Source organism: Marmota flaviventris, chromosome 17 (genome assembly GCF_047511675.1).
Source record: "Marmota flaviventris isolate mMarFla1 chromosome 17, mMarFla1.hap1, whole genome shotgun sequence".
NCBI lineage: Eukaryota > Metazoa > Chordata > Mammalia > Rodentia > Sciuridae > Marmota > Marmota flaviventris.
Window position 1 is genome coordinate 51,241,928 of NC_092514.1, and position 16,608 is coordinate 51,258,535.

The 16,608-nt window shown below is 45.5% G+C and overlaps 1 long non-coding RNA gene across 1 annotated transcript in view; it reads right to left on the reverse strand.

The window, feature by feature from the left end:
* LOC114082296 (uncharacterized) overlaps positions 1 to 7,032 on the reverse strand; it is a 53,356-nt gene extending 46,324 nt beyond the window's left edge. The window contains exons 1-4 of the long non-coding RNA XR_011705063.1: positions 6,817 to 7,032; positions 4,925 to 5,144; positions 3,036 to 3,255; positions 1,252 to 1,365 (exon numbers count right to left, since the gene is read on the reverse strand). This is a non-coding gene — a long non-coding RNA (uncharacterized lncRNA). The remainder of the gene's footprint in view (positions 1 to 1,251; positions 1,366 to 3,035; positions 3,256 to 4,924; positions 5,145 to 6,816) is intronic.
* Positions 7,033 to 16,608: the final 9,576 nt, after the last annotated feature.

Sequence of the window (16,608 nt, forward strand, 5' to 3'; positions counted from 1 at the left end):
AGCTATTCTCCTTCTTGGATTATACCCAAAAGACCTAAGAAGAGCATACTACAGGGACACAGCCACATCAATGTTTACAGCAGCACAATTCACAATAGCTAGAATGGGGAACCAACCTAGATGCCCTTCAATAGATGAATGGATTAAAAAATGTGGCATTTATACACAACGAAATATTACTCAGCACTAAAAAATAACAAGATCATGGCATTTGCAGGGAAACGGATGGCAAAGAAGGCCCAGTGTGAGAAGGTGGCTGTAGGCAGAGCGGGACAGCCATTGCCAAGGAAGAAATGCTCATCCATGGGGAATACGGGTAGGCCACAGAAATGAAAGTTTCCTTTGCCGTCACATCAATAGGGGGACCTCTGAGGCTGCCACCACTTCTGGAACTGGCCTGTCCAGTCACCACTGAGGACCTGAACTGGGAGAAACAGAAAGCTCCGCAGCACATCCACTGCCTTCTGATGGGTGAGTCCCAGGCCATCTGGGACAGCTATACCATGCCCCCCAACCCCAGCCCATGTGTGGGCCCCTCTACCTGGGGAGGGGCCAAGCCTCTGGCACCAGTGGGCCTCAGCCAGACCTTGCCTTACCACCCCAGCACTGCCTCCCCGCCCAAAGTGGGTGGGCGCTGCTCTCTCCTCCCAGAGACACCCTCCTACCTCCAAACTTTGTGTCCCCCTCTTCCACAGCCTGCCAACTGTTCCTTGGCCCTTCCTCCCAGGCCCTCTCCCAGCACTTTGGCAGGCTTGGCTCTGCCAGCCAGGGGCTCCCTTGGGGGGCCACCCTCATGAACACCATTATGACTTCACAGTCCCCCTCCCCCACATCTGGGGCCTCCATCTGACTCCAGTAGGAACTTCCTACTCTCTCACCAGGGCCCAAAGCCCAACAGTACTCACAGGGCCTCAGCAGTAGACAGCTCCAGTCTGCCACCTTTTTTTTTAATTTTTACTTATTTGTTTTAGTCATACATGACAGAATGTGTGTGGGTGCTGACATGGGCCCCCACGGTGGGATTTCTACGTCTGTCAGCACCAAGGGCTGAGTGGGTTGGGCTGCCCAGGCTGGGGGGCCTGCTATCAATGGTGGGAATGGAGCTACCCCTGGACCTGGAGATCCCAGGTGTCCGAACTACTGACAGCTGGCAGAGGTGGGGGCTCTGGGCTTCTTCCTGTCAGAAACCCCAGGTGGGATGCTGGCTCCAGGGATGAGGGGCTTCTTCCCTCGGGGAGCGTGTTTACGTACCTTTCAAGACGGCAGACTGAGGAATCAGACCAGAGACTCTGCGTCTAATAGAAGATAAAGTTGGTCCTCATCTTCATCTCGTGGGGGCAGGCCCCAAATTCCTTAATAAGACTCCTATAGCACAAGAGTTAAAACCAAGAATCAACAAATGGGACGAATTCAAACTGAAAAAGTTTTTTCTCAGCAAAAGAAATAATATGCGAGGTGAATAGGGAGCCTACATCCTGGGAACCAATTTTTACCCCTCAAACATCAGATAGAGCTCTAATCTCTAGAGTGTACAAAGAACTCAAAAAGTTAAACAACAAAAAAGCAGATAACCCAATCAACAAATGGGACAAGGACTTGGACAGAAACTTCTCAGAAGAGGACATACAATCAATTAACAAATACATGAAAAAATGCTCACCATCTCTAGCAATCAGAGAAATGCAAATCAAAACCACCCTAAGATACCATCTCACTCCAGTCAGAAAGGCAGCCATTATGAAGTCAAACAACAATAAGTGCTGGCGAGGATGGGGGGGGGGGGGAAGTTACACTCATACATTGCTGGTGGGACTGCAAATTGGTGCAGCCAATTTGGAAAGCAGTATGGAGATTCCTTGGAAAGCTGGGAATGGAACCACCATTTGACCCAGCTATTCTCCTTCTTGGATTATACCCAAAAGACCTAAGAAGAGCATACTACAGGGACACAGCCACATCAATGTTTACAGCAGCACAATTCACAATAGCTAGAATGGGGAACCAACCTAGATGCCCTTCAATAGATGAATGGATTAAAAAATGTGGCATTTATACACAACGAAATATTACTCAGCACTAAAAAATAACAAGATCATGGCATTTGCAGGGAAACGGATGGCAAAGAAGGCCCAGTGTGAGAAGGTGGCTGTAGGCAGAGCGGGACAGCCATTGCCAAGGAAGAAATGCTCATCCATGGGGAATACGGGTAGGCCACAGAAATGAAAGTTTCCTTTGCCGTCACATCAATAGGGGGACCTCTGAGGCTGCCACCACTTCTGGAACTGGCCTGTCCAGTCACCACTGAGGACCTGAACTGGGAGAAACAGAAAGCTCCGCAGCACATCCACTGCCTTCTGATGGGTGAGTCCCAGGCCATCTGGGACAGCTATACCATGCCCCCCAACCCCAGCCCATGTGTGGGCCCCTCTACCTGGGGAGGGGCCAAGCCTCTGGCACCAGTGGGCCTCAGCCAGACCTTGCCTTACCACCCCAGCACTGCCTCCCCGCCCAAAGTGGGTGGGCGCTGCTCTCTCCTCCCAGAGACACCCTCCTACCTCCAAACTTTGTGTCCCCCTCTTCCACAGCCTGCCAACTGTTCCTTGGCCCTTCCTCCCAGGCCCTCTCCCAGCACTTTGGCAGGCTTGGCTCTGCCAGCCAGGGGCTCCCTTGGGGGGCCACCCTCATGAACACCATTATGACTTCACAGTCCCCCTCCCCCACATCTGGGGCCTCCATCTGACTCCAGTAGGAACTTCCTACTCTCTCACCAGGGCCCAAAGCCCAACAGTACTCACAGGGCCTCAGCAGTAGACAGCTCCAGTCTGCCACCTTTTTTTTTAATTTTTACTTATTTGTTTTAGTCATACATGACAGAATGTGTGTGGGTGCTGACATGGGCCCCCACGGTGGGATTTCTACGTCTGTCAGCACCAAGGGCTGAGTGGGTTGGGCTGCCCAGGCTGGGGGGCCTGCTATCAATGGTGGGAATGGAGCTACCCCTGGACCTGGAGATCCCAGGTGTCCAAACTACTGACAGCTGGCAGAGGTGGGGGCTCTGGGCTTCTTCCTGTCAGAAACCCCAGGTGGGATGCTGGCTCCAGGGATGAGGGGCTTCTTCCCTCGGGGAGCGTGTTTAGGTACCTTTCAAGACGGCAGACTGAGGAATCAGACCAGAGACTCTGCGTCTAATAGAAGATAAAGTTGGTCCTCATCTTCATCTCGTGGGGGCAGGCCCCAAATTCCTTAATAAGACTCCTATAGCACAAGAGTTAAAACCAAGAATCAACAAATGGGACGAATTCAAACTGAAAAAGTTTTTTCTCAGCAAAAGAAATAATATGCGAGGTGAATAGGGAGCCTACATCCTGGGAACCAATTTTTACCCCTCAAACATCAGATAGAGCTCTAATCTCTAGAGTGTACAAAGAACTCAAAAAGTTAAACAACAAAAAAGCAGATAACCCAATCAACAAATGGGACAAGGACTTGGACAGAAACTTCTCAGAAGAGGACATACAATCAATTAACAAATACATGAAAAAATGCTCACCATCTCTAGCAATCAGAGAAATGCAAATCAAAACCACCCTAAGATACCATCTCACTCCAGTCAGAAAGGCAGCCATTATGAAGTCAAACAACAATAAGTGCTGGTGAGGATGGGGGGGGGGGGAAGGTACACTCATACATTGCTGGTGGGACTGCAAATTGGTGCAGCCAATTTGGAAAGCAGTATGGAGATTCCTTGGAAAGCTGGGAATGGAACCACCATTTGACCCAGCTATTCTCCTTCTTGGATTATACCCAAAAGACCTAAGAAGAGCATACTACAGGGACACAGCCACATCAATGTTTACAGCAGCACAATTCACAATAGCTAGAATGGGGAACCAACCTAGATGCCCTTCAATAGATGAATGGATTAAAAAATGTGGCATTTATACACAACGAAATATTACTCAGCACTAAAAAATAACAAGATCATGGCATTTGCAGGGAAACGGATGGCAAAGAAGGCCCAGTGTGAGAAGGTGGCTGTAGGCAGAGCGGGACAGCCATTGCCAAGGAAGAAATGCTCATCCATGGGGAATACGGGTAGGCCACAGAAATGAAAGTTTCCTTTGCCGTCACATCAATAGGGGGACCTCTGAGGCTGCCACCACTTCTGGAACTGGCCTGTCCAGTCACCACTGAGGACCTGAACTGGGAGAAACAGAAAGCTCCGCAGCACATCCACTGCCTTCTGATGGGTGAGTCCCAGGCCATCTGGGACAGCTATACCATGCCCCCCAACCCCAGCCCATGTGTGGGCCCCTCTACCTGGGGAGGGGCCAAGCCTCTGGCACCAGTGGGCCTCAGCCAGACCTTGCCTTACCACCCCAGCACTGCCTCCCCGCCCAAAGTGGGTGGGCGCTGCTCTCTCCTCCCAGAGACACCCTCCTACCTCCAAACTTTGTGTCCCCCTCTTCCACAGCCTGCCAACTGTTCCTTGGCCCTTCCTCCCAGGCCCTCTCCCAGCACTTTGGCAGGCTTGGCTCTGCCAGCCAGGGGCTCCCTTGGGGGGCCACCCTCATGAACACCATTATGACTTCACAGTCCCCCTCCCCCACATCTGGGGCCTCCATCTGACTCCAGTAGGAACTTCCTACTCTCTCACCAGGGCCCAAAGCCCAACAGTACTCACAGGGCCTCAGCAGTAGACAGCTCCAGTCTGCCACCTTTTTTTTAAATTTTTACTTATTTCTTTTAGTCATACATGACAGAATGTGTGTGGGTGCTGACATGGGCCCCCACGGTGGGATTTCTACGTCTGTCAGCACCAAGGGCTGAGTGGGTTGGGCTGCCCAGGCTGGGGGGCCTGCTATCAATGGTGGGAATGGAGCTACCCCTGGACCTGGAGATCCCAGGTGTCCAAACTACTGACAGCTGGCAGAGGTGGGGGCTCTGGGCTTCTTCCTGTCAGAAACCCCAGGTGGGATGCTGGCTCCAGGGATGAGGGGCTTCTTCCCTCGGGGAGCGTGTTTAGGTACCTTTCAAGACGGCAGACTGAGGAATCAGACCAGAGACTCTGCGTCTAATAGAAGATAAAGTTGGTCCTCATCTTCATCTCGTGGGGGCAGGCCCCAAATTCCTTAATAAGACTCCTATAGCACAAGAGTTAAAACCAAGAATCAACAAATGGGACGAATTCAAACTGAAAAAGTTTTTTCTCAGCAAAAGAAATAATATGCGAGGTGAATAGGGAGCCTACATCCTGGGAACCAATTTTTACCCCTCAAACATCAGATAGAGCTCTAATCTCTAGAGTGTACAAAGAACTCAAAAAGTTAAACAACAAAAAAGCAGATAACCCAATCAACAAATGGGACAAGGACTTGGACAGAAACTTCTCAGAAGAGGACATACAATCAATTAACAAATACATGAAAAAATGCTCACCATCTCTAGCAATCAGAGAAATGCAAATCAAAACCACCCTAAGATACCATCTCACTCCAGTCAGAAAGGCAGCCATTATGAAGTCAAACAACAATAAGTGCTGGCGAGGATGGGGGGGGGGGGGGGAAGGTACACTCATACATTGCTGGTGGGACTGCAAATTGGTGCAGCCAATTTGGAAAGCAGTATGGAGATTCCTTGGAAAGCTGGGAATGGAACCACCATTTGACCCAGCTATTCTCCTTCTTGGATTATACCCAAAAGACCTAAGAAGAGCATACTACAGGGACACAGCCACATCAATGTTTACAGCAGCACAATTCACAATAGCTAGAATGGGGAACCAACCTAGATGCCCTTCAATAGATGAATGGATTAAAAAATGTGGCATTTATACACAACGAAATATTACTCAGCACTAAAAAATAACAAGATCATGGCATTTGCAGGGAAACGGATGGCAAAGAAGGCCCAGTGTGAGAAGGTGGCTGTAGGCAGAGCGGGACAGCCATTGCCAAGGAAGAAATGCTCATCCATGGGGAATACGGGTAGGCCACAGAAATGAAAGTTTCCTTTGCCGTCACATCAATAGGGGGACCTCTGAGGCTGCCACCACTTCTGGAACTGGCCTGTCCAGTCACCACTGAGGACCTGAACTGGGAGAAACAGAAAGCTCCGCAGCACATCCACTGCCTTCTGATGGGTGAGTCCCAGGCCATCTGGGACAGCTATACCATGCCCCCCAACCCCAGCCCATGTGTGGGCCCCTCTACCTGGGGAGGGGCCAAGCCTCTGGCACCAGTGGGCCTCAGCCAGACCTTGCCTTACCACCCCAGCACTGCCTCCCCGCCCAAAGTGGGTGGGCGCTGCTCTCTCCTCCCAGAGACACCCTCCTACCTCCAAACTTTGTGTCCCCCTCTTCCACAGCCTGCCAACTGTTCCTTGGCCCTTCCTCCCAGGCCCTCTCCCAGCACTTTGGCAGGCTTGGCTCTGCCAGCCAGGGGCTCCCTTGGGGGGCCACCCTCATGAACACCATTATGACTTCACAGTCCCCCTCCCCCACATCTGGGGCCTCCATCTGACTCCAGTAGGAACTTCCTACTCTCTCACCAGGGCCCAAAGCCCAACAGTACTCACAGGGCCTCAGCAGTAGACAGCTCCAGTCTGCCACCTTTTTTTTAAATTTTTACTTATTTCTTTTAGTCATACATGACAGAATGTGTGTGGGTGCTGACATGGGCCCCCACGGTGGGATTTCTACGTCTGTCAGCACCAAGGGCTGAGTGGGTTGGGCTGCCCAGGCTGGGGGGCCTGCTATCAATGGTGGGAATGGAGCTACCCCTGGACCTGGAGATCCCAGGTGTCCAAACTACTGACAGCTGGCAGAGGTGGGGGCTCTGGGCTTCTTCCTGTCAGAAACCCCAGGTGGGATGCTGGCTCCAGGGATGAGGGGCTTCTTCCCTCGGGGAGCGTGTTTAGGTACCTTTCAAGACGGCAGACTGAGGAATCAGACCAGAGACTCTGCGTCTAATAGAAGATAAAGTTGGTCCTCATCTTCATCTCGTGGGGGCAGGCCCCAAATTCCTTAATAAGACTCCTATAGCACAAGAGTTAAAACCAAGAATCAACAAATGGGACGAATTCAAACTGAAAAAGTTTTTTCTCAGCAAAAGAAATAATATGCGAGGTGAATAGGGAGCCTACATCCTGGGAACCAATTTTTACCCCTCAAACATCAGATAGAGCTCTAATCTCTAGAGTGTACAAAGAACTCAAAAAGTTAAACAACAAAAAAGCAGATAACCCAATCAACAAATGGGACAAGGACTTGGACAGAAACTTCTCAGAAGAGGACATACAATCAATTAACAAATACATGAAAAAATGCTCACCATCTCTAGCAATCAGAGAAATGCAAATCAAAACCACCCTAAGATACCATCTCACTCCAGTCAGAAAGGCAGCCATTATGAAGTCAAACAACAATAAGTGCTGGCGAGGATGGGGGGGGGGGGAAGGTACACTCATACATTGCTGGTGGGACTGCAAATTGGTGCAGCCAATTTGGAAAGCAGTATGGAGATTCCTTCGAAAGCTGGGAATGGAACCACCATTTGACCCAGCTATTCTCCTTCTTGGATTATACCCAAAAGACCTAAGAAGAGCATACTACAGGGACACAGCCACATCAATGTTTACAGCAGCACAATTCACAATAGCTAGAATGGGGAACCAACCTAGATGCCCTTCAATAGATGAATGGATAAAAAAAAATGTGGCATTTATACACAATGGAGTATTACTCTGCATGAAAAAATGACAAAAATCATAGAATTTGCAGGGAAATGGATGGCATTAGAGCAGATTATGCTAAGTGAAGCTAGCCAATCCCTAAAAAACAAATGCCAAATATCTTCTTTGATATAAGGAGAGTGACTAAGAACAGAGTAGGGACGAAGAGCATGAGAAGAAGATTAACATTAAACAGGGATGAGAGGTGGGAGGGAAAGGGAGAGAGAAGGGAAATTGCATGGAAATGGAAGGAGACCCTCAGGGTTATACAAAATTTCATACAAGAGGAAGTGAGGGGAAAGGGAAAAAATACAAGGGGGAGAAATGAATTACAGTAGAGGGGGTAGAGAGAGAAGAGGGGAGGGGAGGGGAGGGGAGGGGAGGGGGGATAGTAGAGGATAGGGAAGGCAGCAGAACACAACAGACACTAGTATGGCAATATGTAAATCAATGGATGTGTAACTGATGTGATTCTGCAATCTGTATATGGGGTAAAAATGGGAGTTCACAACCCACTTGAATCAAAGTGTGAAATATGATATATCAGGAACTATGTAATGTTTTGAACAACCAACAATAAAAATTTAAAATAAAATAAAATTAGTCTAATGGGCTGGGGTTGTGATTCAGTGGCAGAGCGCTTACTTAGCATGTTAGAGGCACTGGGTTCAATTCTTAGCACATATAAACAAATAAAATAAAATTAGGCTAAGGATCTGTGGGTCTGTCACAATGTTTAAATGACTCAAATTGTGGGAATTGGGAGAACAGTGCCTAGCACTTAGCAAATCCTCAACAAATTTCATTGTTAACCTTTTAACAAAGAGAAACAGGTAAAACCAATTTTAATAGCACATTCTATTTAACTCAATACAACCAATCTATTATCATTTCATACATAATCTACATAAGCAAATTATAATTGAAACATTTTTTTCCATACTGAATTTTTGAAATCATTTATTTTTACACTTTATCTCACATTTCAAGTATCCAATAGCCACATGTAACTAGTGGTTACCATATAGGGCAACACAAATCTAGAACAAAGATAAATTCAAATATCAAAGGTGAGAGTCAAGCAATAAAGCAGATCTGGGTAGATTAGGAAGAGGAAGGCAGAAAGCAAAGTCCAAGGTCAAGGAAGGGGTAAGTACCATGGTCCGGGATGCAAGAGAAGATCTGGGCATCAGAGATAAGTATCAGTAAAAACAATTAATTTAGGACCTTCTGGGCCAGGCATAATAGAAAACACCTCACATGCATTCTCTCATTTAATCTTGACAGTGATCTTGTGAGGAGAATATTCTTACCATTATGTTAGGAGTTATACTAAAACAAAAGGAAGAGGCATGTTTTAAAATCATACCTGTACCTGGTCAGTGGTAGGGCAGGTTTTGAACACCCTAACACCCATGTACTCTTTATTACACTACCTCATGCATAGCCAAGGCAATGAGGATGCATAAAACATCAGAACCTCAGGGCAAGATACTGAGTAATGGTGCATCCATGGCCCCACACATCGTCCACTTCTCCACCCTCACTGCTCCCTCATCTTCTCTTCACCTCTTACCTGAATTGTGCAGCAATCATCAACCCCAGTCTCCAGTCTTCCTAGATCCAATTTTTTCAGCATTCAATTGACAAAATAATTTCTTAAAGTCAAATTCTGAACATATTTGACTCAAAACCCTCCTTTGCTCCCCTTGGCTACAGAATAAAACCTAGGTTCAGGAAAACACAGATCCTAGTCTACCAGACTTACTCTAATTAACTCTCCAACTTGGAAGCACAGCCTTCCAAACCCTGCATGGCCCTTCCTATCATGTTGCCTTCATAATCCTCAACCTAGAATTCAGAATTTTCTAGACTCCATGCAACCAGTCACAGCCTGGTATAACTTTCTCCCAAACACAAACTATAATTTTTACACCCGTCCCATGGATCGCACTGTTCCTTCAATTTCAAATGCCCTTTTCTTCTACTTATCTTTCCCACCACCTCTACTAGCGCAGGCCTGAGTGTCTCAGTCACACCCTTTCATGAACCTTTGGTTTCCTTATCCCTCTGCTGGACTCTCCCAATACCACATCTGTGAAACTTTTACAGCTCTTACTACTTTCTTCTTTGTGTTTTACCCATATGCATGTGATCTCCTCTCCCTTCTACACTATGAGCTCCTCAAAGAAAGGTACTGCATCTCACCATCCCATAGTATGTGCCAAAATATGTCATGCTAAATGATTAGGTACCCAGTAAGTCATTTAATTAAAAGATAAATCCATGTTAATTTAGTCAAATTGATCTATCAGGATGCTTAAAATTCTTACCATCTAATTCATTCCCGAAGAATATTTAAGAAATTTTATCTGAAATTGTACTATAGTAACCTAAAGAGATAGAATTAAATAATATTCAGAAAGATCTCAGCCTGCTGCTGTTAATACAAAAATAGAACTGTAGCACTCATGTTTTTTTGTATTTGCTTTGACTCTTAGAAAACCCGACTGAAAATTCAGCGCCCAAGGACAAGAACATCCTCAACCTAGACCTCCAACCTTCTGCTTCTGTTTAGTGATTCAGGTGTTTTAGTCTTGCTTTGTAGATCAACTTTAAGTATAGCTTATTGAAAGCTGTCTGAAATTCTTTTGAAAGTATGTATTAAAAGGAGTGGATAATCATAAATAAATACTAGTCGTAGTATTTGTTTATAAGCTTCGTTATGAGGCACTCTGAACCCTTACACACAGGTGTATAGGAAAGTTGAGAATCCAGGATAAAGATGGCTGGAACTAAGCATTACAGCTAGCACCTAAAGGGAAACCATTAGTCCAAAACCCATAATCCTGAAGGACACAGAACTCTCAGGCTTGTTTTGAGCTGTAATGCTCAGAGTATGAGACATGGCAGCAGGTGAAAAGAAGACAGCTGCAATGCACGTAGCCAAGAAATAAATCCCTTAGAGAAAGGAGCTAGTGGTACATCTGATAGTGCGGAGTTAGGGAGAAGAGAATCCAATATGTAGGGGAAGAGCTGCCACACTGAGGAAGAGGATCAGATTCCCTGTTAAAGAACAAGAATTCAAAACCAGACTCCCGCCCCAGAGTGTGACACTGGAGATAAGCAGGGAACCCAAGCAGAAGCCGCTATGAAGCACAAGCAATGATGGTAAGGTTAGAGGGAGGTCATACCTCTGAGTGCCGTGGGCTCCCAGGCCCTTGGTAAATCCTACCTAATAGTCAGTGGGCTGAGAGCCACCAACTAGCCAAGAGTTTAAGTGGATATCAGTTGCCTCTTAGGTTAATGACTAAAGGTGACTAAAGGCTTCATTCCCTATTGGAAAATATAATCATGGTAAGTTCAAGGATCAAGTTCAAGGCCAGCCTCCACAGTTTAGCAAGACTCTAAACAACTTAGCAAGACCCTATCTCAAAATAAAAATAAAATAAAATAAAAAGAACTGGGGATATAACACAGTGATAATGCAACCTTGGGTTCAATCCCCAGAACAACAACAAAAAAAGATACCATGGGTCAGGTTTGATGGGAATCAGTGGGCAGGAACCTCCAAAGAAGAAACCAAGAGCCAGACAAGGTATCTACATGGGCAAAACTGATATGGAGTACAGAACACATGGAACACCGGACTCTTAGAAAGCACCCACCAAGATGGCAGCCTCACCATTTGGTGGAGTCAACTCTGGTAACAATGAGGAAAACACAGATGGTCAGGGAATAGCACTTCCTCCCTGACCACTCTGATGCACTTTCCTTTCCACAATTTACAACAGGTATTGCAGTCCCCATTTTTGAAGTGAGGAAATGTGCATATATACCCAAGTCATCCAGCTATCAGGAGCCAAAATTTAAATCCAAGTCCCTCAGACTCTCAGGTTCTTCCCACAGACTGGACTATCAACATTTTTTATAAAAAGTAAATGAGATTACTGGAGCTCAATAAAGCCCCCACTCAGCACTGGGCTGAGGTATAGAATCTCCCAGGGAAGTCAGCAGGCACCTTCTCTGGAGCTGAGGGACTAGGTGATTTGTGGACAAAGAGCACATATCCTAGGGGCCTCAGAGGAGAGCTGCCCTCACACCCAAAGAGAGAAGTCCCAGGCCCCTAGGGCCCTCCATGGCTTCAGTTCATGGAGAAAATCACAAAAGGGCTCTGCAGCAGAAGTGCAAGGTGAAAAACACCATTCCTTCCCCCTCAAAAGTGGGGCCAGGCTGGCCACTGAGGGCTCCATTCCAATTATACCTGCTAAGATCACAGGATGCCTCTGGCTGCTTTGCCCGGCATGACATTTCTCTTGAATTGCCAACCCTTGTTTTTCACCTCTTTCAGAAGCTGACTCTGCTTTTCAAGCTATGCAGCTGGCATTTGGGGTCTCCTGGATTCTCACATACTGAGAATGTTCTCTGTGCAGGTGTGGTGATAGACCCCTGGTTTCCTGTCCAAAGAGAAGGAAGGAACATGCAACACCAACTACAATGACAAATGTGCTGAAGTCATCTTGAGAGTCTCTTCCGGATCCAGCAGGGGGGCTGCGGGGGTGGGGCCCTTGTTGCTGGTCTGTCTTTACTCCTTCAGCCCTTGGCGACGGCCAGGGCTGCAAGGGATGCGAAGGGCAGCGAGGATGGAACATGCTGAGCTATTTTAAAATAAAATACACATCTAAAAATAAAAAGCCACTTGGGCTGGGCTAGGGCTCAGTGGTAGAGAACTCGCCTAGCACAGGTGAGGCCCTGGGTTCAATCGTCAGCACCACATAAAGATAAATAAAGATATTGTGTCCATCTACACCCCCAAAAAAATTAAAAAATAAAAATAAATTAAAAGCCAGGCACAGTGACACAAGTCTGTAATGCCAGCAACTTGGGAAGGTGAGGCAGGAGGATCACAAGTTCAAGGCCAGCCTCAGGAACTTAGCAAAACCCTGTCTCAAAATAAAAAATAAAAAGAACTGGGGATGTGGTTCGGTGGTAGAACAGCCCTGGGTTCAATCCCTGGTACTAATAAATAAATAAATAATAAATAAGACATCTCCAGAAGCCATGGCTAACAATGGGGGCAGCAATCCAGAAGGGCCTTGAGCCATCACCTTATATAGCCCTTGGAATCCTTTCACCTAGGAGGCCCTGGGAAGACAGCAGCCCCTCATGGCCATTAACACATCTGCCTTGTGCCATGGGTGCCCCTCCTTTCTGCTGAAATGTATTTAAATCAACTATAGCCCATGATATCATTAAATACCTTCACTGCCCCAGTTATTGTCCCCGTACTCCTCTGTTCCCATGGAGATGGTAGAGAAGAGCCTTCTGCCACCAGGATCAGGACGATGTTGCTACATTCCCAGGAAGGGGTCTCCTTGTGTCTGCTCTTCACTAAGGAACCCAAGATGAGCTCCCTTCTGAAACAGGACTGGAGGACATGGGATTGACATCACACATGCCACACCCAAACTTTCTCCGTGCTAACAGTTGTGGCTCTCATCTCAGGACAGGAAGATACTCAACTTTAAGGAAAGATTCTAACCTGTGCCAAGAACTTCCCCCAGGGAAGTTTTGTTATTTATTTTTTATTTTGTTTGCTAGAGAGACTTTGGTTTCTCAAGATTCAGGTGTCAAAAATATTCACTGGAGAAAAGATAGCCTATTCAACAAATGGTGCTGGCAAAACTGGAAATCCATTTGTAGCCAAATGAAATTAAACCTCTATCTCTCACACTGGATCAAATACTTAGGATCTTGTGCCTAATAGAAGAAAAAAATAGGCCCAAATCTTCACCACATCAGCCTAGGATCTGACTTCCTTAACAAGACTCCGATGGCTCAAGAAGTAAAATCAATAACTAATAAATGGGATAGATTCAAATTAAAAAGCTTTTTATCAGCAAAGGAAACAATAAAGTGAGGAGAGCGCCTACCGATTGGTAGAAAAGCTTTACCACACGCACCTCTGATAAAGCATTAATCTCTAGGATACATAAAGAACTCAAAAACTTAACACACAAAAAAAAACAAATAACCCAATCAATAAATGGGCTAAGGAACTGAACAGACACTTCACAGAAAAAGAAATACAATTGATCAACAAATATATGAAAAAGTGTTCAACATCTCTAGCAATTAGAGAAATTCAAATCAAAACAACTCTAAGATTTTATTTCATTCCTGTCAGAATAGCAATCATCAATAATACAGGCAACAATAAATATTGGTGAGGATATGGTGAAAAAGGTACAGTCATTCATTGCTGGTGGTACTCCAAATTGGTGCAACCACTAAGGAAAGCAGTATGGAAATTCCTCAGATAATTGGGAATGGAACCACCATTTGATCCAGCTATCCCACTCCTTGGTTTATACCCAAAGGACTTAAAATCAGCATACTATAGTGATGCAGCCACATCAATGTTTATAGCATCTCAATTCACAATAGCTATAGTATGGAACCAACCTAGATGTCTTTCAATAGATGAATGGATAAAGAAAATGTGGTATATATACTCAATGGAATATTATTCAGCTTTAAAGAAGAGTAAAATTTGCCAGTAAATGGTTGGAGTTGGAGAATATGATGCTAAGCAAAATAAGCCAATCTCACAAAACCAAAGGCCAAATGTTTTCTCTAATATACAGATGCTAATTCAAAATAAGGTGGGGGGCACTAGGGAAGAATGGCATTACCTTAGATTAGGTAGAGGAAAATGATGGGAGGGATGGGGAGGGAATGTTGGGATAGGAAAGATAGTAGAATGAAACAGACATCATTACTGTATGTTTACATGTGACTACATGACCAATATGATTCTGCAACATGTACACTCAGAAAATAAGAAATTATATCCCATCTATGTATGATACATCAAAGTGCATAAATGCATTCTACTGTCATGTATAACTAATTAAAACAAATTTAAAATTTTTTTTTAAAAATTCAACCACTGGTTTCAAAGGACTCTTTTAGAATATTCCAAAAGGTCTATGAAATTGTCAAGTAAGTAGTATTCCTAAAAACATGCTCCACTGAGCCACTGGAGCAATTGGATTAGGATTATCCCTCAAAACCCCATTGTGTTCAGAGAGTCAGACACACTGAAATCACAATACATTTATGATTATGTGAAGAAAAACCTAGAAGCATTAGATTTCAAAAGCAGTGAAATGCAATTTCGGTGTCAAATCTAGGATTGCAGCACTGTTCAAACCAGAAGCCAGGAGAACTCCGGCCAGCAAGCTGTCCTAGGCTGCATGGTCATGGTGACTCAGAACTGAGGCTGCAAATGGACATTTGAATGCCGCTGACTGAGGAACAGGGCACAGGCCCTCAGTAAAGTGTCACATGGGAAGGCCAGAGCTAGCTGGTCCCAAAATGGCCTTCAATATGAAGGTTCAGGGTTCCCTGCTTCACACAGAACTGATTTGAAAGCAATTCCTTTTCACAGTTGTTCCAATGCAGAGCTTTGTTTCAGAGCTGCCCTGAGAAAGGGGAGGGGCGGGGGGGGAGATGGGGCAGGGGCATATGGGATGAACTGTCTTCCCCTAGAGTTCACCTTGATTGATGCTAATTAAATTCTAATTGAAACCATCCATCCAGGCCCCAAGCTCACCTGAAGGAAACTTCAATATCTGGAAGCCACACCCCAGAGAGTTTGCAAGCATCTCTCTCAGTGCACGATTCTACCAAGTACATTATTTGTCTATTAAACCCTGATACACCTTTAGAGACTCCACAGACCACCCTTATAAAGACAAAAAGAGCACAGGCTCTATTTTGGGCTGCCCTAAAAAGCTGGGTTTTGACCTGATAAGACTATTACAGTTCATTTAGCATCATTGCCATATACCAGGCTAATTAGAACTTGGGGACTCTTAGAATCACTGGATTATGCAGTGTTTCCTCCCAAGCCTTTCTGTGTTGTGGTCCAAATCCTGATGAAATTTATATTCAATGAATAAAGAGTGGGCAAGAAAGAGAAGGGGGACAGGGGGGAGTAGGTAGAGGTGAATAAGAACTTCATATTGCATCCAAGGGTAAATGAGTCCTTTTGATATCTTTTGTTCATACATTCCACAAATATTTACTGAACCCCTACTATGTGCAAGGGATTGATCATTCCAGATCCCAAGGATACAGAGTCTCAGACTATATATTTTACTGGAGGGAAGCCAAACACATGAAAATGAGTGAATAAAATACTTCCAGGTGCTCAATGCAATCAAGAAACAAGATAGTATAATAAGATAAAGAGCAGATTGGAGAAAGAAAGTTAGCCAGGGTCGATGGAAAAGGCCTCTCTCAGGAAGTGACATTGAAGAGTCAAATGATGAGAGAAAGATCCATAAGTGGATATAATGGAAGAGGATTCCAGAGGAGTCACCACCATGAAAAACAAACCCAGGCAGGAAGGAACTTGGCATGTGGGAGAGTCAGAAAGAAACCAATGTGAGTGAATAAGGAGAAAATAGAGACAGGTAAGGCTGGCAAGGCAAGCAGGGACCAGACTTGATAGGTCCTTGTAGGTCATGAAACAGAATGTGTAGGTGGAGGAAGGAAATCCTGAATGGAAACCTTAAGTGGGAAAGTGTCATGATCTAATTTCTGCTTTGGAATCACCATTCAGGCTGCTCTATGGAAGATGGCTGGGGAAGGGGGAGGCAGAAATAGAGCGAGAGGTCAGTTAGGAAAGTGCTAGAAAGGTCCGATAAGAAATAAGGATGACTCGTACTGGGAAGGAGCAGACAGGTGGAAAAACTTGGAAACAGAGAACAAGGGATGTACTAATGGATTGCATTTGGGAACATTTAAACAGAGAAAATTACAAAACTCAGGGTTCGAGCCGGGGTGTTGGGTTCGATGGGGCTCTTT